Source organism: Hemiscyllium ocellatum, chromosome 18 (assembly GCF_020745735.1).
Source record: "Hemiscyllium ocellatum isolate sHemOce1 chromosome 18, sHemOce1.pat.X.cur, whole genome shotgun sequence".
Lineage (NCBI taxonomy): Eukaryota > Metazoa > Chordata > Chondrichthyes > Orectolobiformes > Hemiscylliidae > Hemiscyllium > Hemiscyllium ocellatum.
In genome coordinates, this window is record NC_083418.1 from 25,949,321 (window position 1) to 25,973,051 (window position 23,731).

At 41.4% G+C, this 23,731-nt stretch overlaps 1 protein-coding gene and 1 long non-coding RNA gene across 7 annotated transcripts in view; one reads left to right on the forward strand and one right to left on the reverse strand.

Moving 5' to 3' along the window:
• Positions 1 to 714: 714 nt before the first annotated feature.
• On the reverse strand, positions 715 to 5,328 carry LOC132824376 (uncharacterized). Of its 3 annotated transcripts, none has more exons than XR_009645660.1 (3): positions 5,120 to 5,328; positions 4,396 to 4,515; positions 715 to 858 (listed from the first exon to the last, which is right to left on the reverse strand). It is a non-coding gene; the product is annotated as an uncharacterized LOC132824376 (long non-coding RNA). The 3 variants fall into 3 exon arrangements; XR_009645659.1 differs by having other exon boundaries at positions 5,160 to 5,322; XR_009645658.1 differs by lacking the exon at positions 5,120 to 5,328 and having other exon boundaries at positions 4,396 to 4,676.
• Positions 4,781 to 23,731, forward strand: part of slc25a22a (solute carrier family 25 member 22a) — a 193,204-nt gene continuing 174,253 nt past the window's right edge. For 3 of the 4 annotated variants that reach the window (XM_060838773.1, XM_060838772.1, XM_060838769.1), the window contains exon 1: positions 4,781 to 4,845. The gene's annotated coding sequence lies outside the window, so the exon portion shown is untranslated. Of the gene's footprint in view, positions 4,846 to 21,855; positions 21,875 to 23,731 lie in introns of those variants that run through there. The other variant, XM_060838770.1, reaches the window with a different exon arrangement.

The window sequence follows — 23,731 nt, forward strand, 5'->3', positions numbered from 1 at the left end:
CTGAGCTACAGGGAGAGGCTGAACAGGCTGGGGCTGTTTTCCCTAGAGCGTAGAATAAATAGGCAAAGTCTTTTCCCTGGGGTCGGGGAGTCCAGAACTAGAGGGCATAGGTTTAGGGTCAGAGGGGAAAGATATAAAAGAGACCTAAGGGACAACTTTTTCACGCAGAGGGTGGTATGTGTATGGAATGAGCTGCTAAAGGATGTGGTGGAGGCTAGTTCAATTACAACATTTAAGAGGCATTTGGATGGGTATATGAATAGGAAGGGTTTGGAGGGATATGGGCCGGGTGCTGGTAGGTGGGACTAGTTTGGGTTGGGATGTCTGGTCGGCGTGGACAGGTTGGACCGAAGGGTCTGTTTCCATGCTGTACATCTCTATGACTCTAAATAAAAGGAAAATACTTCAGATGCTAGAAATCTGAAGAAAGGACTGAAAGTATGAGAAAAACTCAGTGTGTCTGGTCATAAGTTCTTAAATTGATTCATAAGATGTGGGTGCTGCTAGCTGGTGCAACATCTAGTGCCCATCCTTATTCCTTCTTGATCTGAGTGGCTTGCCTAGGGTCATTTCAGAAGACATTTGAGGGTCAACCACATTTCGATGGGTCTGGAGTTGTGAAGGCCAGACCAGAGACGGATGACAGATTTCTTTCCCTAAAGGATATTAGTGAACCAGGTGGGGTTTTTTTGTTTCAACAACAGTCAACAATGGTTTCATGGTCATCATTAGACTTTTAATTTCAGACTTTTGTTGAATTCAGTTTCCAAGATCTGTCATGGTGTGATTCAAAGAGGTATCCTCAGCATACTGGTCTCAGGTTCTGGAATACTGGCCTCTTACCCAAAAGCACTGCATCTGTGAAGAGAGAACTAGAGTTAACTTATAGTCCAGTGAACTGCCTCTTCAGAACTGAAAGTAGTTGGAAAATGGTGGTTTTACGCTGTAGACTGAGGGGGGGAGAGGAGTAAGTATACATATTTTGAGAGTAAACAGAGCAGTAGGTAAAGACCAGTGATGAGTGTGATGAAGGAGAGATAGTTATGTAAAATAGGTGTAAATGTTAGTTGTGAAAAGGAGAAAACAGACTACCACTATAAATACCGAAGAAACATCAAAGAAGCGCTTCGCAGAAGGCTCCAAAGCACTGATGATGTCGCCTAGCCAGGCGACAAAACGTTTGCAACAAAAACTTCCAGCTCGGCGAACAGAACCACAACAACGAGCACCCGAGCTACAAATCTTCGCACAAACTTTGGAGAAAACAGACCCATTCTGCTGAGAACAAAGCCAACAAGACATAAACAAGATATGGCCGGTAAAATGTAAGAAAAACGGAGTTCATTCTAAACTGGAGGAACAACACCTCATTTTCCACTTTCACACTATACATCCTCCAGCATTCAATATTGAGTTCCACAACTTAAGAAAAAGGGTCTATCTTCCCTTTAGATGATAACACTTCATATTTGTCATCTACACTATGTATGTCTTCTGTACTCACAACAATAAGTATCTTTGGTCTCTTAGGTGCAGTTAAAGCTACAAACCACTGTATTTCCTTTTCAAATTCATTCTTATGAGCTCTAGTAAGTTCTATGATTTGCCCTTGCAACTCTCATCAGTTTGAATGAATAGGTCTCCAACTTATTACAATAAAAACACCTCACTTTCAATTTTCATCTCCAACCTCAGTATTTGCCCTTCTGATCACAGGGCCAGATCTTAGGACATTTCCAGCTATCCATTCTTTACCTTGGCTACTTGCCTTCCATTTTCTATCCCTTCTGAATTTATGTGATTAACAGAAAAAAAGATTTAATTTCATGGATGAGCTCATAATCTTCAGCCATTATTGCAACATTTGGACCTTAACTTAGATTATTATGGAAGATACTGAGTTGGTCAATTGTTCTAAGAAAATAATCTCTCTACAAGTTTAATGCTTGGTTTCATCCTCTAATGCTAATATTCACCTGTCAAGATTACTTTGCGTAACCCTTTGAAATTCAATATAGGTTTGCCCAGATTGACTCCTTAAATTCCAAAATGTCGGCCTATGCATCAGGAAATAATACTAACTATTTGAAGCCAATGCAGTTTTGTTTTCACAATGTCATAATCCTGAGACACCTCAAATGACAGTGAGGCATAAATTTCCTGTGCTTTACCCATAAACTTCCTCAGCATGCACTATGTCCAATCCTCTTTTGCCCAATTTATTTGTCGAGCCAGTTTCTCAAATGATATGAACAATTCCCCCACATTCATTTGCTCAAACTTTGTAAACTTAAAATGTTTCCCGATTCAATGTTGACCAATACCCTCCCCACCAAGGTCTGCATCAATGTCTGGCACCACTTGTTTCAACTACATCCTTTTATGTTGATATTTATATTTCTTCAATTTTGCTTCTATTTGCATTTCCGATTCTGGTTTTATTTTCTTTGTTTCAAATTCTATTTCCCTTTCCCTACCGTTTTCTGTTTTTTCTTGAACTTTTTCTTCCCTTTGAATTCCATTGCCACATTTGTTTCATTCATTCACTTATTTGTAGGAAATGACAGGTGGCTGGTTTACACTCTGATTTATTCTTTAAACATCACAGCTTACAGCAACTGGCGAGGGAAAACAATTTGGCTACCCATAGGCTTGAGATGCTTTTATTATACAGCAACAGCAGTTTCCTTTCCTTTCAGGGGTCCAATAGCTTTTGCCCAAACATTCACACTCCTAAGCGATTGAGCAACTTGGGAGTCAATCGCATAGCTATTGGCAGGTAGGAGGCCTGTGTTAGTGATTACTAGTCCACATGGCAATCAGCAACTTGTTGTAAACCAAATTTCCAGTCTTACAAATCCCTTGGGTCCGGTTCATCTGACTGAACAAATAGCAGTGTAAGCAATACTTACAACAATGAGTAACAAAAGCAGAAGTTCTTGGAGAAGCTCAGCAGATCTAGCACCATCTAGGGAAAGAAATCAGAGCTAACGTTTTGGGTTGAGTGACCCTTCCCCAGAATTGAGTAACCGTTCTGAGGAAGGTCACTTGACCCGAAACATTAACTCCGACTTCTCTCCACAGATGCTGCCAGACCTGGGGAGCTTTTCCATCAATTTGTTTTTGTTTCTGATTTACAGCATCCACAGTTTTTTTTTTGTTTTTTTACTAATGAGAGTCAGATTGTATGCTTTTTAAAAAGTGCAGTAGTCTTTCAACAATCCTTCATTTGTACAACAGTAATTTTGTCATTTTAGTCCACTATCAAAAATACAGAATAATGAAAAAGGTACAGTCTGTACCTATTCCAACTGAAATTTTGATGAGGTGACAGAGAAGAATGATGAAAGAAATATAGTAGATACTTGTCAAAAAAAGTATTAAAATATTCGAATGGAAGCACCTGTATTCAATTTATAACATAATTTAAGGACCGAAAGCAGCTAGCTATATGACAGACTATTACATTTTGGAAAGGAAAGTGATTGGCCATGTTTACTTCATAATTTTGATTATAAGTTCACTGAGGTGAATTGTGCTCACCTTTGTTGATTGGCTTTTGCCCGAAACGTTGATTCTCCTGCTCCTCTGTGCTGCCTGACCTGCTGTGCTTTTCCAGCACCACACTTTCAACTTTAATCTCCAGCATCTGCAGTCCTCACTTTCACCATTTTTAATGAATCTGTTCAGAGACGTCATTACACACCTTTAAAGCTGACAGGACTTTAACCCGTGCCTCCTAACTCAGAGGTAGGGACACTCCCACTGTGCCACAACAGCCCTACCTTTTGATGTAGGTTTGCTCACTGAGCTGGAAGGTTCATTTTCAGACGTTTCATCACCATATTAGGTAACATCTGAAAATGAACCTTCCAGCTCTGCCAGCAAGCCTACATCCAGAACCTCAACTTGAGCTACAAATCTGTTCAAAACTCACTTGCCCTACCTTTGTTGGTATATTTTTCCCTGCATAACAGAATAATTATGCATGTTAATAATGTTCACTAGCTGCAAGCTAGTGGGAGGAGAAAATTTCGTGTTTGCTTTTGGGTTAGAAACTGCTTCGCATTCTTTTACTATCTTGTACCCGTAAAAGCAAGTCACTTGGAATGAAATTTTTGACAATCTACGATTGATTTTCCTCACCAGTTCTCCCCCATAAGGTAAACAATAGATCAGCTCGTGTGGAAGGAACCAAATCTGCCATTCAGATGTTGCAATAGACAAAAAGATTGAATCACTTCCAGCCTATCTTTTCAAATTGTACTTATGTTGCGGTGACCCAGAGTCGGTGATTGGAATTACAAACCTTTCACCATCTTTTACTTTATGTACACACTCTCTTTTACATAAACGACGTTGGAGGAGGCGTGGAGTAGACTAATACATTATTACCTGGAATTTTCAAGCACTGCTGAAGATAACGGTTTAAAAGCACGAATCAATCAAAGCAATTTTTGTCTGGTCTCTTCTTAGCAATTCCCACCTCACGCCACAAACAAAATAGAAATTGTACTGCGAAGGGATAGAAATAACAACAAATGCGTGACTTGTTGCTGGGTGAACAGTGCAACACATCGAACAAAGCCCAGGCGCGTACACTCGCACTCACCCCGCCGTCCATGCCCCGTGGGGGTGGGGGAGAAGAGGCATGTGCGCGCGCGCGGCCAGGCGTCCGTCCGTCCCCACCCCCTAGCGGGCGCGCGCACGAGCACGCCCCCCCCCCCGCCCTTTGCTCCCCCCACCTCGCCGCTTGCGCACGGACGTCGCGAGCAGCCATAGCCCTCCCCGGGTTCCAGATGGTGTTCATTCTGCGGGAGAGTTTGCAGCGGAGAGCGGGCTAAGGTAAGGAGCGCCTGGGGCGAAATGCAAAGCTCAAGCAACCGCAGCACAATGCACTGTACGGGAGTGACGGAGGAAGGAGTGCCCCTCTCCCCCGCCACTGTCCTTTAGGTTGCTACTCACCTAGCGGTTTTATGAATCAAGTCTAATTTGCAACGCGTAGCACACAAAATTTGGGAAGTCCACAGCCACGCATATATACAGAACAGGCTGGCTGTTTTGTGTAGAGTAAACCGTAGCCCAGACAGCGCGTTACAGTGTTCTGTAAAATGCGTACCGTTTTATTTCCGTGTGATTTTAAAACGAGATGTATTAACCTTTAAATCTACCAGCATCGTGGCTGCTTCTGATCTTCTTAATCGAGGCGAGTAAAGGTGGATTTATTTCATTACGAGACAGTGTTGCTGCACAGAGACTCAATGGATCCAGCTCCTAATCTCCTGCGTTTGATCCAATAGGAAACGTGTCAGCCTGTTTAATTTCCCTGTTATTTATTTCTCGCTGTGGTTCACAGGCTTTGAGTGCTTCAAGTAACCTCTTACAGCCCGAGTTTGTAATGAATGAGTGAGGACAGTAACAATGGCTGCTCTAGAATGTAATGAGGGGAGACAAGACTGCAAGAAATACTCCTGATTTTGTTAACAGACCGTAGTGAGAGCGTCCTGAATGTAGTTTTTCATTTCAGTCATTTTGGCAGACAGTATTTGTAAAGGCTGTGGTTTGCTTTCCTTCTGCAAATGATTTTTTAGTTTACTTTTATTCAGCTGCCTTGCCCTTTCTTATCTTGTTTTAGTCCAAAATATATGGTATACAATTGCCAGGAGGGAACTGCGTGAGTGCCCAGAATTTGGCTCGTGTTTGGAATTTACTCTGAAAGTCAACAGACATTTTCCTACCTTCACATTATGGCCGCAGCATTCCAAGGGTGATGAAATAAAACGGAATGATGAACATGCAATTTTCGTCCCACTCTTTCAACCCATTAAACTTTGCGCCCGTGCTTAAGGGTATAGTAAAAGTCAACAGTGGCAAACTGACGGAAACTGATAACTACCTCCCACCTTACTACATCATGTTAAAACCAAATCTCTTTCAGCTTTCAGTATGAGAACTTGACCGTTGAGGTATTTAAAATCGCAATGATTTTATTCATTGCTCCCATTATAACTGTTTAAAACTTAAAGAAAATTTGAATATGACCGATGCAAACAATCCTTATGCAAGTAAAGGGCTGGAAGAATTTATACTTTTGTGATCCTTAGTTTGGATACAGTTAATAAAAGTGGAATTTTCCTACAAGCATGCCACATTTCAATTGCAAATGGTTTAGTTGCATACAGAATTGTTTGCATCTGTCAAATTCTCTGTAGCTTGGACTTTTAAGTAGATGGGCAGGAGGCTGGAAGAACACAGCAAGCCAGACAGCATCAGGAGGTGGAGAAGTCGACGTTTCGGGTGTAACCCTTCTTCAGGACAGGGAGTGGGTATAGGGGGAGCTGCAGATAAAGGGAGAGGCAGGGCAGGATGGTGAAGTGGGGATAGGTGAAGACATGTTGAGGGTGCGACCTCGTTGGTCAGTGGGAGGATTGAATCCAGTTGGTGGCAAGAAGCAGTGATGGGGAGGGGGAGGGATGTTATTTGAAATTGGAGAACTCAATGTTGAGTCCTGTGGCCTGCCTGTGGGTGGAAGATAAGATCTGTTATTTCTCCAGTAAGTCTTGTGGTTTGTTTCAGCAATGGAGGAGGCCAAGGATGGTGATGTAGGAATGGGAGTGGTTGGGGGAATTGAAATGGGTGGTGGGTCGGCCCCTGTCAGTTTGGAATTTTTTGAAGAGCAGACGGCAGTCAGAGATCACATCAGAACAATTGTTTTTCTGAATAAAAACTGAAGTAACTGTAGGTGCTGTAAGTCAAATAAAAACAGAAATTGCTGGAAAAGCTTAGCAGGTCTGGCAACATCTGTGAAGAGAAATCTGAATTAACGTTTCTAATCGAGTGACCCTTAGAATTGAACCTGCAGAGATTTTCCAGTAATTTCGGTATTCGTTTTCCTTTTCTTACTGAGATTACTCTGTGAAGGCCACTAGTGTGGGATCCCACCAAGTTGCATAAAACAGTACAGCATGGGAACAGGCCAGGCAAAACTGAGCATTGCAGATGCTGGAAACCAGAGTTTAGATTAGAGTGGTGCTGGAAAAGCACAGCAGGTCAGACAGCATCCGAGGAGCAGGAAAATTGATATTTCAGGCAAAAGCCCGATTCCTGATGAAGGCTTAAGAAATCGTGGATGCATTGGTGATCACTTTCTGATGTTCTATAGATTCAGGATCAGTTCCTGCAAATTGGAGGGTGGCTAATGATGTCCCACGTTTTAAGAAAGGAGGGAGAGAGAAAGCAGGGAATTATAGATCAGTTAGTCTGATCTCAGTGGTGGGAAAGATGCTGGAATCAATTATAAAGGATGAAATTACAACACATCTGGATAGCAGAACAGGATAGGTCAGAGCATGGATTTATGAAGGGGAATCATGCTTGACTAATCTTCCGGACTTTTTTGAAGATGTAACTCTGAAGATGGACAAGGGAGATCCAGTGGATGTAGTGTACCTAGACTTCCAGAAAGCCTTTGATAAAGTCCCCCATAGGAGGTTAGTGAGCAAAATTAGGGTGCATGGTATTGGGGTCAAAGTACTGACTTGGGTTGAAAATTAGTTGGCTGACAGGAAACAAAGTAGTGATAAACGCCTCCCTTTTAGAATGGTAGGCGGTGACCAGTGGGGTACCGCAGGGAACAGTGCTGGGACTGCAGCTTTTTACAATATACATTAATGATATAGATGGTATTAAAAGTACTATTAGCAAAGTTGCTGATGATACAAAGCTGGGTGGTAGGGTGAAATGTGAGGAGGATGTTAGGTGGTTACAGGGTGACCGGGACAGGCTAGGTGAGTGGACAGATGCATGGCAGATGCAGTTCAATGTGGATAAATGTGTGGTTATCCACTTTGGTGGCAAGAACAGGAAGGCAGATTACTACGTAAATGGAGCCAAGTCAGGTAAAGGGGCAGTACAATGAGATCTAGGTGTTCTTGTACATCAGTCAATGAAAGCAAGCATGCAGGTACAGCAGACAGTGAAGAAAGCTAATAGCATGCTGGCCTTCATGACAAGAGGAATTGAGTATAGAAGCAAAGAGGTCCTTCTGCAGCTGTACAGGGTTTAAAGTTTGGTTGAAGATTTGTAGCTCGGGTGTCCGTTGTTGTGGTTCTGTTCGCCGAGCTGGAAGTTTTTGCTGCAAACGTTTCGTTCCCTGGCTAGGGAACATCATCAGTGCTATTGGAGCCTCCTTAGGAAGCGGCAAGAACAAACCACTATAAATACCGGAAGAAACATCAAAGCAGCGCTTCACAGGAGGCTCCAATAGCACTGATGATGTTCCCTAGCCAGGGAACGAAACGTTTGCAGCAAAAACTTCCAGCTTGGCGAACAGAACCACAACAGCTGTACAGGGCCCTGGTGAGACCACACCTGGAATATTGTGTGCAGTTCTGGTCTCCAAATTTGAGGAAAGACATTCTGGCTATTGAGGGAGTGCAGCGTAGGTTCACGAGGTCAATTCCCAGAATGGCAGGACCATCTTACTTTGAAAGATTGGAGCGACTGGGCTTGTATATACCCTTGAGTTTAGAAGACTGAGAGGGAATCTGATTGAGACATATAAGATTATTAAAGGATTGGACACTCTGGAGGCAGGAAGCATGTCTCTGCTGATGGGTGAGTCCCGAACTAGAGGACACAATTTAAAAATAAGGGGTGGGCCATTTAGAACAGAGTTGAGAAGAAACTTTTTCACCCAGAGAGTGGTGGGTGTGAGAAATGCTCCACAGGAGGCTGTGGAGGCCAAGTGTCTAGATACTTTCAAGAAAGAGTTGGATAGAGCTCTTAAGGATAGTGGAATCAAGGGTTATGGGGATAAGGCAGGAACAGGATACTGATTGAGGATGATCAGCCATGATCATGATGAGTGGTGGTGCTGGCTCAAAGGGCAGAATGGCCTACTTCTGCACCTATTGTCTAATGGGAACAGGCCAACCAGGATGCCATTCTAAACTTACCTCATCTGCCTGGATATGATCTGTATCCCTCTAAAGCAAAAAAATTTGGAAAAGAGTGAAGAAAGACCAGTTTATTTGAAAAAAAAAAGTGGTTATATGGACATCAATATAAAGTTTAAATTAACCACCGCCTGTTGGGGGAAGAAAAATATTAAGGAAAGCTGAACATAATTTTGAGATCCCTGTGGAAAGGTAAATCAGGATGTGGTTGCATTGGTCTCAACTCTGGTTGCAGGTTTCTCTCTATTGAAGATGACAGCTACTTTTAAACATCTTAAAAGATTTTGGAATTGGTTTCTTTATAATGAAAACATGAAACTCTTAGTGCTGAATTCATTGTGGATGTAGACAAGGGCAAGAACAGAGTGGGTAAAATAGAAATAAGGGAAATGTTTATAACTGCACTGATGATATATTGTTAAAGAGAAGAGAGAGTGTGACAGAGGAGATGAGAAGGTTTATCTGTTGATAGACCGACAGATGTTTAAAAGATTTCCCTGTAAAATGACTTATCATGGTATGCATCACTTACATCCCTTTCACACAAGACTGCTAATTCTGACATAAGGTATTAATGTGTATTAATTAAACATATGACATTTACGTGAAGTTTCATATTCATCCTTTAAGGAATGGGACCCAAGGGTTAGCATTAGCAGATATTGGAATTCTTCCCTTAGGGCATGGTCAGTTATCACTTTACTTGAGCTGTTGAAGATCTATTTTGTTCTTTTTTAGCAAGCCATTAATTTTGGATGATTTATTCAAAGCCATGGCTGATGTTGATGGGATGGTGCTGAGCTGACTTTTTGAACTGCTGTAGTCAGTGGTGTTGGGACATTCACAGTACTGTTAGAAAGGTAGTCCCAGGAATATAACCCAGTGGCAGTGATGGAGTAGTGATATAGTTGTAAGTTAGGATGGTGTACAGTTTGGAGGATAAATCTCTGTTGGTGTTCACATACTTTTGTTTTCTTTGCCTTTCTAGATGGTAGAGGTCATGGGTTTGCAAAATGCTGTCAAAAGAACTTCAGTAAGTCATTGCAGTTCACATTGTGTTTTGCACACACTGCTGCCGTTGTGTATTTGTGCTGGAGGGAATGAATCTTGAAAGCGATGGATGGGCTGCTGATCAGTCAAACTTCTTTGTTTTAGATAATGCTGGGCTTCTTGAGTGATGTTAGATCTACACTTGCTCAGGAAAGTGGAGATGATCTGTCACACTACTGATTTGTGCCTAATAGATGGCAGGCAAACACTGAGGAGTCAGGGGGCAAGTTAATTGCTGCAGAATTCCCACCCTCTGACCTGTTGTCACCACAGTATTTAGGTGGCTTTTCCAGTTAAGTTTCTGGTTAATGATAACACACAGGATGTTAGTGGTGATGTTATTTAATGGTGATGTTATTCAATGATAGTAATGGTATTTGAATGTCAATGAGAGATATAAAATTTTCTTTTGTTGAGGATAGAATTTTTTGGAAATTGTGTGATGTCAATATTTCTTGCCAGTTGTAAGCCCGAAGCTGAATGTTCTGATTTTGCTAAAAATTTTACATGTACTGGTTCGCTACTGGGGAGTTGGTACTGAACATTTAATTGGAAACAAATATCTCCACTTTTGACCTTATGATGGTTGGAAGGTGATGATGAAACAGCTGTGGATGTTTAAACCCAAGGACACAATCCTGAGCAACTCTGGCAATGGTATACTGGGTCTGATATGATTGATCTTCAACAGCCACAACCTTTGTCCTTTGTGTTAGGATGACTCCATGCAGTTATGTTATTTTCCCCTGGTTCCTAGTGACTTCGGAGTTGAAAAGAGTGGTGCTGGAAAAGCACAGCAGTCAGTCAGCGTCCAAGGAGCAGGGGAGTCGATGTTTTGGACATAAGTCCTTCATCAGGAATGTCAGTCCTAATGACTTCAGTTTTGTTTGCTGCTGTGCTTGGTCAAATGCAAAAACATGTTGATGCAGTCATTCTCCTTTCACCTCTTGAGTATGACTATTTTGTTCACATTTGGATAAGTAGTGAAATGATGTCAGGAGCCAGATAACTAACGTTGGTGAGCAGGTTATTGCTGTATAAGTAATTTGGATGGTCTTGTTGATGACACTTTTCATCACTTTGCTGATGATCAAGAGTAGACTGATGGGGTAGTAATTGACCAAACGAGATTTTTCTTGCCTTTTAGCTATAAGTTGGAGTTGGGTAATCTTCCACAAGGTCAGGCTGTAGTTGTACTGGAGCAACTTGGTAGTGGTGCAGCTGGTTCTGGAGTATAAGTTTTTGGTGCTACATTTGGGATGTTGTCAGAGTTCATAAAGTTGTCTAATGCCTTCAGCTATTTCTTGCTATGTGGAGTGAATTGAGTTGGCTTGGACGAGTATTTGTGATAGTGGGGCAACAGGAAGAGATTGAGATAGCTGAAGCACTAGTCGGTGATCTTTCTCTTTTGCACAGATGTACTTGCCCGCCTAACCACTGTTGAGGATGGGTATATTTGTGGAAGCTCTTTCCTTGGTTTGTTGATTAATTGAAAACCGCTCTTCACAACTGGATGTGGTAGGATTGCAGAGATTTGATCTGATCTGTTGGTTGTGCAGTCACTTATCTCTCGGAGAAAGTGAGGGCTGGAGATCAGAGTTGAGAGTGGAATGCTGGAAAAGCACAGCAGGTCAGGCAGCATCTGAGGAGCAGGAGAATTGACATTTAGGGCAAGAGCCCTTCATCAGGAATTAGGCTTGTTCCTGATTAAGGGCTCCGGCCCAAAATGTCGATTCTCCTGCTCCTCAGATGCTGCCTGACCTCTTGTGCTTTTCCAGCATCCCAGTTACTTATCTCCGTCTATTGTGTGCTACTTCCATTGTTTGAAAAGCACGTAGTCCTGTGTTGCTTCACCAGGTTGGCATCTATGTCTAATGCTGCTCCTAATCTTATTGAACAGGGTTGGCCCACTAGTTTGATGGGAATGGCAAGGCAAATGCCAGACCATAAGGTTACAGATTGCCTAAGTTTGAGCTACTGCATCTGTTTTGAATCTATTCTATATTGATAGTTCATGGCATGTTACTGCTCACAGAGCAGTTTAAACAATGAAAGTTGTATTCCTGACAAAATTCCAACAATGTTTCATTGCAACATTGGGTTTGCACTTTGGTATGTTCATAACTACCTTTTACTGTTCCTGATAACTAAAAAGGCAGCAGTGAATACTTTGAAACATTGTAATCTCCCTGGGTTCAAAATATATTTTTAATCATCAAGGTATAGCTCAGCAAGTTTATTACTATCATTGAGTACAGATTAGATTAGTCCAAACATTAGTTTTATAGTTATTACTATAAAACTACACCTCCAGGTTTCTCCTTCCCCAGCTATGCCTCATTCTTGAATACACTGTTGCTGTGGTGCTGTTATGTTTTTTTTTCCTGAGGTTCTTACTCACTTGATGCAATGCACCAACTTCTGTGAACAAGCAACCACATTTTATTGAACACAGTACATTACATGCTTTGGAGAAACTATGAACACTCCTCGCCATGCTGGCGAGGTGTCTCCAGGGGTCTCTTTGAACAATGTATAAAGGAAGGACTGTTTCCTCAGTTAGCAATGCTTACAAGTGACCACCTCACCTCCAGAAACAATGTAATGCAAATCATCCCTTAATTGTGAGATCTGGTATGAATTGTATTTTTTTCCACCTACAGAGGAGTAGTCAAATTCCAACTGTAACGTTCTTATTGATCCCTGAATGGCAAGGAAATGGCCAAGTAAACCCCCGACATTCCTCCTATAAGACAAAAACACACCACCTTACCCCCCAGGGCATTCAATTTCTTGCAGGTCAGCAGAACAAATGAACTCTTTCATAATCACAGTGCAGTTTGACAGTGTTACTTATTGTCCAGTGATGTATCTTATCCAAGCAATCAATTTTCGTGTGCGCATGTCATAATGTTGGGAGAAAGTGAGGACCGCAGATGCTGGAGAGTCAGAGTCAAGAAGCATGGTGCTGGTAAAAGCACAGCAGGTCAGGCAACATTTGAGGAGCAGGAGAGTCGATGTTTTGGTCACAAACCCTAAATTTTGACTTTCCTGCTCATGAGATGCTACCTGACCTGTTGTGCTTTTGCCAATGTCATATTATTGGTCAGAGGCTTTTATGGTGCAGGGGTAGTGTGCCTGTCTCTGGGTCGGAAGGTCCAGGTTTAAGACCCACTAGCCCCAGAGGTGTGTCAACACAACATTTTTTTTTACTTGTTCATGAGTGTTGGGCGTCACTGGCTGGGTCAACACTTATTGCCCTTCCATAATTTCCTGAAGGGCAGTTGAGTCAACCACATTGCTGTGAGTCTGGAGTCCCAATTAGACCAGACCAGGTAAGCATTAAATATCCCTGAAGGATATTAATGAATCAGATGTTTTTTTATGACAGTCGACACTTGTTACATGGTTTCCATTAGATGAACTTTTTTTTAATGAATTCAAATTTCACCATCTGCCATAGTGAGATTTGAACCTGTATCCCCAGAACATTAGTGTGGGGCTCTGGATCAAAGTAACATTATCCATGTGCCACCATTTCCCCCTGTCCCTGAACAAAAATCTTTTTTTGACAATATTGCTGGTTCCCTGTTAACAGAGAGGCTTCAACAATCACTCTGGTTTTGTGTTCACTGCTCCGCATTCATCATGCCCTAAACCATCCCCCTTGATTACTGGATAATGATCAAACTACACTCTAATTTAACTGAGAAACTGACCTCACCCGCTGCTTTGTCTGAAATTGGCTCCAGCCAGGACTCTTCAAAAGTAATAGACCATTTAAAGATTAATATTTCTTACAACAAAGTGGAAATTGTCGATCTAGTTGGCTGATTATCTTTCATTGTGTGCTTGTTTCTCGACACCATGGAATCTGCTGACAAATCATCAGTGCCTACAGCTTGCAGAATCACTGTGTGATGACCTTCGGTCTGACCAGATTAGCAATTCTAATCAATGCAAAGTTATTACCTGATAAAAAAACATGATTACGGGGAAGTAATGTCATTAGCACACATTATTTCAAATAAGAATGCAGAGAGTTGCAGTCTGAAAAATACAAGAGATTAAATTGTATATTAACTGCATGAGTGTATTTTGCCACCAGCCCTTTATAATTCTATTTACAACTGATCTTGTCAGAGTCTGCATTGTGGAAGGCACTTTCTTATAAATTTGTTGAACGCAGTATTGATAACATTTCTCACTATGGGCTTAAATAGTGAGGTTTCCAATGTCGCAATCATAGCAGAAGAGCGTAAAGCAAGTCTGTGCTGCACAGCAGAAATGTGATTCTGTATTCATGCACTGAGAGTGGATTAAAAGCTGGCAGTTGGGAGTGACCGTCTTTAGAGAATGTAGGGTGAAGCCTTGAGGTGGAGGATTGCACAATTACATCACTCTCCCCAATGTAACTCCCAGGTATCAAAGTATACAAAGTGTAGTTATATTTCACAGGTGGAAGATGTTGGCAAAGAGAAACTTTCAAGTGCTGAGGCAGTGAGGCTTATTTAATCCTCCAGGAAAGAAAGAACATCCATTTTATATGTCTCAGGATGCCCCAAAGCACTTCACAACCGATAAGGCAGAATAACCAATTTAAGCAAATTCCCGTTGTTGTTAGAGATCCTTCCTTCCTCCAATTTCTACCAATTTTATTGTACTGTTCCTCCTAGAAGAGAACTGAGAGAATACAAAGGCCAGCCAATTATGAAGGTGATTAAAACTCTGAGGCTTGCTTTCTTTAAAGGTCCAGGTCCTGTTCTCTAGATATCAGTGATGTGGAAACCTTCTAGTAATCAACTAAGCTTATAAACATAGAAAAGTGGGAGCAGAACAAAACCATTTGGATCCTCAAGCCTGCTCCATCACTTAGGTTCATGGCTGATCTATTTTGTGTTTTGAATTTCACATTCCCTGATAATCTTTGCTTTCCTTGCTTATCAAAAATCTTCCATCTCTGTCTTGAAAATAACCAATGACCCCACTTCCACTGCCATCTGAGGCCGAGATTCACTCACTGAGTGGAAAAAGTACTCTAATTTCTGTCCTAAGGGTGACCCCTAATTTTAGTACAGTATCAATTCATGCTGAATTTGCCCACAAGAGCTCTCATGTTCAGCCTGTTAAGTCCATTCATGACCTTATGCATTTTAATCAAGTCATCCCTCACTCTTCTAAACTCCAATGGAAACAAGTGAAACGTGCCCAAACTATCCTCATGAGACAACCTGTTCACATAAGATATCAATCTGGCAAACCACCTCTGAACTGGCTCCAAAGTATTTCCATTCCTTCTTAAATAAGAAGACCAAAATGGCACACTGTATTTGAGATGTGGTCTCATCAATCCGTACGTGACTGATCCATGTGTAGCCTTTTTGTATTGGCAGGTCCTCTTCATAAAGGTTGGCTTGCCATTAACCTTTTTGAGAATGTGCTGGACCACCATGCTAACATTTTGTGATTTATATAGTGCAATATCCAAATGCCCCTGCACCTTTGATTTCTGCAGACATTCTCTTTAAGTAATATTCTGCTCTTCTGTTTTCCCCAGCAAAGTGAACAACTTCACATTTTCCAGCATTTTAATCCCACTGCCAAACTTCTGCTAGTTAGTCAAAGTATTTATGTTCTTCTGCAAACCTCCAATGTCTTCTAGATAATATACTTTCTTACCTAATTGTGTGCCATCTGTACATTTAGCTACTGTGCCTTAGATAAAGGGAATTAAGACGTAAATGTAAATGATAAAATGTTGAGGCCCCATCAGAGCCCTTATGAGATTCTTATTTGTCATATTCTTCAATCAAACAATGGACTATAATCTGTTTTCTATTAGCCAGCCAACCTTTTATACATGTTAAAATATTATCCCCTTAACCATGAACCTTTTATTTGTGATTGCCTTTCAGGTAACATCTTATCAGATACTTTTTGAAAATCCAAGTACAGTATGTCCCCCCAGGGTGGGGGGAGTCCAAAACTAGAGGGGGAAAAATTTATATGGGATCTGAGGGGCAACTTTTCACTGAGGATGGTGCATAGATGGAATGAGCTGCCAGAGGAAGTGGTGGAGGCTGGTACAATTGCAACATCTAAAAGACAATGGGTATATGAGTAGGAAGAGTTTAGAGGGATATGGGCCAAGTTCTGGCAAATGGGACTAGGTTAGCTTGGGATATCTGGCATGGATGAATTGGACAGAAGGGTTTGATTCTGTGCTTCTGGATCCTCTTTATCTATGATTCACATTACTCCCTCAAAGGAGCCGAATACATTGATTAAACATGATTTCTCTTTCACGAAACTGGGTTGACTCTTCCCGTTTGCCGAAGTTTTTCTGAGTTTGTAACTGCGACCTATTTAACAATAGATTCTGACAGCTTCCCCACAACAGATGTCAAGCTAAGTGACTTATTGTTTCCTGTTTTCTCCCTCAGACGCCCTTCTTCAGTACAGAGGTTACATTTGTTACTCTGCTATCTGTTCTATATGAGTCCCAGCAATGATCATACCATCATAGAGATGTACAGCATGGAAACAGACTCTTCGATCCAACTCGTCTATGCCGACCAGATATCCCAACCTAATCGAGTCCCAATTGCCAGCACTTGGCCCATTTCCCTTTAAACCCTTCCTATTCATATACCCATCAAGATGCCTTTTGAATATTGCAATTGCACTAGCCTCAACCACTTCCCCTGGCAGTTCATTCCATACACGTGCTACCCTCTTCTTGAAAAAGTTACCTTTTAGGTCCCTTTTATATTTTTCCTCTCTCCCCTAAACCTATGCCCTCTAGTTCTGGACTCCCCCATCCCAGGGAAATGACTTTGTCTATTTACCCTATCCATGCCCCTCATGATTTTATAACCTCTATAAGGTCACCCCTCAGCCTCCCACGCTCCAGGGAAAACAGCCCCCAGCAAAATCCCTACATCTAAAATCCTGTAATCCTCATAAATGTTTTCTGAACCCTTTTCAAGTTCTTTGGTCAAGATTCTTCCCCTTGCATCCTGATGTCTTTTTCGTTGAATTCATTCATGGAATGAGGGGGGTCATTGGCGAGGCCAGCAGTTATTGTCCATCCCTAAGTATCTGGAGGGCAGTTAAGATTCAACGACATTGCTGTGGGTCTGGAGTAACATCTAGGCCAGACCAGATAAAGATGGCAATAGTTTTCCCTAAAGGGCATTAGTGGATCAGATGGGTTTTTTTTGATGATCAACAATGGATTCATGGTCATCATTAAACTCTTAATTCCAGATATTTATTGAATTCAAATTCCTCCATCTGCTATGGCGGTATTGGAACACAGTCCCGAGAACATTTGCTGAGTCTCTGTAATAACAATCTGTAGACCATTGCCTCCACTGCCAGGTTTCATGTTTCTACCAGGAGAAAGTGAGGTCTGCAGATGCTGGAGATCAGAGCTGAAAATGTGTTGCTGGAAAAGCGCAGCAGGTCAGGCAGCATCCAAGGAACAGGAGAATTGACGTTTCTGGCATGAGCCTGAAGAAGGGCTCATGCCCGAAACGTTGATTCTCCTGCTCCTTGGATGCTGCCTGACCTGCTACGCTTTTCCAGCAACACATTTGCAGCTCTTCATGTTTCTACAACCCAGTGAGCTCCACATGCTAGTTGACATGAAGCTGGTTACATTTTACTTAGAAACTGAAAAACAGCAGATGTTAAAATGCCTTACAACCAGAAATACAAGCGATATTAAAATGGTTTGAAGAAAATCTTACATTGATTAATTAGCGTTTAATAGCTTTAGTGCTATTGTTATGATCCCAGCTGATAGTAATACTGGACATGGCAGGTCCTGGAAAGAAATCTGGCTTGATAGATCATAAGTTTCTTTTTTGCAATTGACTGTCATAGTGGTTAGTCACAAAACATGTTTGCACAAGGCTCCCACTATTCTTTAATATAACAATGCACATTTATTACTCAGAAGAGAATCAAAGGTACATATTAGTTGAGAAAAGGTTTGACATAACTGGCAAAACAAAGTTTCAATCTGTTTTCCAGTGTTATACTTCACTTAATCCTAAAAAAATACTCTATTTGTTAATTGCTTTCTTAAAATCTTTCTCATTCTCCTTTTTGGACTGCTCAGATACTCTGCTACTAATTTCCAATTCTGTTGGTCTGAATGTCTTTTTTTTCATTCTGAAGGGTTGAAGTCCTTTTCAGTTTTGGTGACCTAAACTCCCTTGATTAGATTAGATTACTTAGTGTGGAAACAGGTCCTTTGGCCCAACAAGTCCACACTTCTGCCAAAGCGCACCCACCCAGACCCATTCCCCTACATTTACCCCCGCACCTAACACTACGGGCAATTTAGCATGGCCAATTCACCTAACCTGCACATTTTTGGACTGTGGGAGGAAACCGGAGCAACCAGAGGAAACCCACTCAGACATGAGGAGAATGTGCAAACTCCACACAGTCAGTCGCCTGAGGCGGGAATTGAACCCAGGTCTCTGGCGCTGTGAGGCAGCAATGCCAGCCACTATGCCACCGTGCCGTCCCTTTCAGTTCCAATGACCTGAAATCTTCCATACAAACTCCCACAGCCTGGAGAGTTCACAAATTGAAGTCTGTTTGCCAGACTGAAAGATGTCACCAGAACTGAAAACTTGATTCTTCAACTCTGACCAAGTCCTTTGATTTTCTGCACTGACTCAAACACGGAATCTCATAACTGCTACATTGTGGAAGCAGGACTTCCACCCTATCAGGTCTGCACTGACTGAGCATTTTAACTTGCCCATCTCTTGCCCTTTTCCCTATAATCCTGCACATAATTTATCTTTAGTCATGCATTGTCCTCTTAAGTGCCTCAATCAAACATTTCAGCAATCAACAGCACAGGTATCCTGCAAGGCGCTTAACTGAATCATGTTTTTTTTGCAATGATGTTTTTAGGTCACTACTCAAGATTAATTTCTGACCTTTTTATTTAAAAACAAAACTGCTTTCACAGAGCTGAATCCCAAACCCATTGGCCTCAATTGTAAACATCCAGACCTGCAAATAGCATCTACATCTTTATCAGAATAATTTGCATTTGTTCTGAAGGGTGCACTTATTTTATTACACCTTATTACTCCTTCCAATATAACATTGAAGATTTCAATAATGTTGAAAGAGAGAATTTATCCTTGAGGACAAAATTGATCATTTCTGACCTGTTGAGATTGACAGTGAATCAAGTTATTAAGATTTATCAATCATAAACAACCATCTTGGCTGTATCTTTGAGGCTATTTCCTTGGTTGGAAATTGGAAATTTGCACACGTTTGGGAGCTTGAAAGAACCGTTCCCTCCAATTAAGAAACTGCAACAAGTGGTTACCTAAAACAAGTGTCAAGACCTTATGCACAAAAATGGAGTGCCTAACACTGTTCGGGTTCCTTCGTTGACATTGGTCAGTGAGCTTCTTCAGAGAGCTTTAAAAAAAAATCATAAATTGTGAGGAAATATTGTGAAGAAATTCTTTATCTCTCTCTCTCTCTCTCTCTCTCTCTCTTAATTTTCAAGGCAGGCAGGAAATGGGAATGTGGCAGGGATCAGCCTAGGACATCGCGTGCAATGTAGCCTGTTGCAGTCACGAAACCCAACTTTGGGGAAAGTACGTTTCCAATGGTCATATACTATGGGCTGCTGGAGGCGAAATAAATCATTCCATCTCATTTATGTTCACTTTGATGTGCCCTTTCTTTGTTACTTGCATATGGTAAGGTATCTAGGCTTGAGGTTGCTCCTAAACTGAGAATCAAATCAATGCAACCATTTTGTGTGCTGCTTTTATCAAGTTTTACAATCAATTCTATATTAAATAGTAGCAGAAAGTGGGGACTGCAGATGCTGGATATTAGAGTCAGAAATTGGAAAAGCACAGCGGTCAGGCAGCATCCAAGGAACAGGAAAGTTGATGTTTCGAACATAAGTTCTTCATCAGGAATGTGAGGGTGGAGTGGAGCCAAAGTGGGCTGAGAGATAAATGGGAGTGGGGTGGAGCTGGGGGGAGTGGGGAGCGGAGAGAGAAGGTAGGTGGTGATCTGATAGGTAGATGAAGATGGGGTGGTGTTGATAGGTCTAAGTAGAGGGTGGAGCGGACAGGTGGGCAGGTAGGACAGTTGAGGAGGCTGCTGCTGAGTTGTAGGGTTGGATCTGATCTGGTAAATCAGGAAACTGAGTGAAGTTGACATAGATTGATCCCATGCAATGTCAATCAGCAAGAGGAAAGTTGATTTCACGCATATAGCAGTGTCTGGAGTGTTGCCATTTGTGGCCGTTTTGCTGGAGCGAAGATCATTGTGTCGTGAGAATGTTCCTTTTCAAGGATAAGATCTGAAGTACCAAGGATGCTAATTTTAAAATGCATTGTGCTGCTACATCAGTTTTGATACAGTATGATTTTGAGAGAAGTTAGTCGTTTATTGAGTGTGTTAATTTAAAATGAAATATTGTGCAGAAAGTGAAGAGAAGGAACTAACATTCTACCTTTGACTGAACTCAAGTTGCAGCAGGTTAACTAGATTTTTGTACATAATGTATGTGGGCATGTGTTTTTTTTATTGTGGAAGAGATCAGAAGGAAAATGCTTTTACAACTAATGTAAACAAAATAGTTTTATCATAATGGGTGGGAGACAAAGTAAGAATTTTAATTCTCTTGGTGACTTAAAGCATGGTGTTTAGTTGAAGTTGGGAGTTGCATGTGGTTGTGCTGCACAGCCGTGGGTATATGTTAGGCAAATAAAACCGTTCTGGGAGAGCTCTTGTGGCATACTGGTAGTGTCCCTACCTCTGAGGCAGAAGGCCCAGGTTCAAGTCCCATCTGCTCGAAAGGTGTGTTATCGTATCTCTGACCAGGATGTGTGTTGGAATTGAGTGGGATAAAGCCTGAAATTGTGAAATAAAGGGGAGTTGAGCGTGAAATAGACAAGCCATCAGGAGAAAGTTCATGACCACTGTACAGCAAAGGGTTCAAGATAGGAACAGCTGTGCAAGGATGAATGTGGAGAACAGTCAGTAATCCTGGTAGTTAGGCTCCTTTAATTGAGGAGATGAAGCTGCAACAATGCTTGGATGAAGCCTTTTGGCTTTGATATCTGGCAAGTTACTGCTTTTGTTGTTTGTGATATGATATTGATATACGTGTGATCATATGATTAATAGACATCTAATTTCACTCATTGAACTTCTGATTGGAATAAGCACTCTAATGTAGGTAGATCTACATTAGCTAGTTTCTGCTGCAATTAGTTTGAGATGGAAATGAGTGTTGGGATGGTGGGATTGTGATTCATGAGAATGGTATTTTTTAAATTAAACACGAAAGCTGCCTTTATTTATTGTGAGTCATCTGCAAAATATCTTTTCAAAGAGAGACCAAAAAAAATCCCAAATCAAATTAGAAAATGGAAATAACATAACATAATTAGGGCAGTGTTTGATGAGCAATGCAATTTGGTTTCAGTGAGATTCTACATAAACAAAGTTACCACTCTTTCTGAAGCTTCCTTTCTATTTTGTTGTGTCAAATAATAATTAAAAACAATTAGAGTAGTTATCTAAACATAGATTCAGACCCCTGCTTTGACAAGAGGTTTTTTAAATTTAAATTAACTTTTTATAGCTTTTCACATTTATTGAAATACACATCTGTGCAGCATTTCCATATCTTCAGAGAGATTTCTGATTTTCAAATGGGGCTGTTGCCCACATAAAACAAGAACTGAAATCAAGCTACAGTGGTGTTCATCTAATATAACATTTCTCCATTCTCTTTTTTTTTCTCCTCAAAAGGTGCGGCTTCTAGATGGTGCATGCATCCACATGGCTAGGTACACTGCACTACCCTCTCTTGTCCATGTTCTGTGTTACAGTGGAATTGTTATCCTGGAATCTGGGTCAGATTAAATATTCTTCTGAATATCTGCATTTTCTTGGACTTAATTTCCTTTTTCTTATTCTAAATTTTGGAATGTTTAAGTTGACTTGCAATAAATCAGTTTGCATTTGTCTGAATTATATCCTTGCTCTTAAAACAATGAGCAGTCGTCTAAGGGCAGAGCAGTGGACGTGATCTGTGCGGACTTCAGTAAGGTGTTCGACAAGGTTCTCCATCAGAGGGTGGTTAGCAAGGTTGGATCTCGTGGAATACAGGGAGAACTTGCCATTTGGATACGGAACTGGCTCGAAGGTAGAAGACAGGGTGATGGAGGCTGGCTTTCAGACTGGAAGCCCATGACCAGTGGAGTGCCACAGGGCCCGGTGCTGGGTCCACTGCTTTTCATCATTTATGTAAATGGTTTGGATGTGAACATAGTTGGTAAGTTTGCAGGTAACACCAAAATTGGAGGTGTAGTGAAGAAGGTTACCTCCTGATTACAATGGGATCTTGATCAGATGGGCCAATGGGCTGAAGAGTGGCAATGGAGTTTAATTTAGATAAATGTGAGGTGCTGCATTTTGGAAAGGCAAATCAGCACAGGACCTATGCACTAAATGGTCAGGTCCTGGTGAGTGTTACTGAACAAAGAGACCTTGGATTGCAGGTTCATAACTCCTTGAATGTGGAGTCGCAGGTAAATAGGATAGTGAAGAAGGCATTTGGTAAGCTTTCCTTTATCCGTTGGAGCACTGAGTATAGGAGTTGGGAGGTCATGTACAGCTGTACAGGACATTGGTTAGACCAGTTTTGGAATATTGCATGCAATCCTGGTCTCCCTCCTATTGGAAGGAAGTTGTGAAACTTGAAAGGGTTCAGAAAAGATTTGCAAGGATGTTGCCAGGGTTAGAGGGTTTGAACTATTGGGAGAGGCTGATTAGGCTGGGGCTTTTTTTCCGGAGCATCAGTGGCCAAGAGGTGACCTTACAGACATTTATAAAATCATGAGGGGCATGGAGAGGGGAAAAATTCAAAAGGGACCTAAGGGGCAACTGTTTCACACAGAAGGTAGTGTGTGCATGGAAAGGGGTTGCCAGGAGAAAGTGGTGGAGGCTGGTACATTTATAACATTAAAAAGGTATCTGGATGTGTATATGAAGAGGAAAGATTGAGGGATATGAGCCAAGTGCTGGCAAATGGGACTAGATTTGATTAGGATATCTGGTCGGCATGGACGAGTTGGACCAAAGGGTCTGTTTCCATGCTGTGCATCTCTGATTCTATGATCTGAATTTCAATCTCATAACTTTTTTTTTATTTTAAACTAATACAGTTTAAAGTCGTGAAACCAATCTAATTAGAGGTACATTTAATCAGATTTTTAATAACTGCTGTTTTGGAGGTTAAGTCATCCTGTGTTGTCAAGCACCATTGATATTTCTGCTCCTTATCTGACAACCCATTAAATCCTGGGAACACATTTGTTCAGGTGGCTCCTTCCTCACCACCTCCTACTTCATGATTTTGGTGATAACATTTGCACTGCTATATTCCAGCCTGCTTAAGATGTGCTGACCAGAATAGACTGGGATGAGGCTACACCTTTCTGGAATAGGCCATCACAAAAGGAGGATAAGGTGAACTTAAGTGTGCAGTCATAAGCACAGTGATTTCATTCTTGCCAAAATTTGTTCGATAGATGCATCCACCTGTCTCATCAATCAGACCTCCCTGTTCCATAATGCAACCACACATAACTGCAACTAAGAACATGTCAACATTATAACAGTGCCCACACAGTCTGCTAACG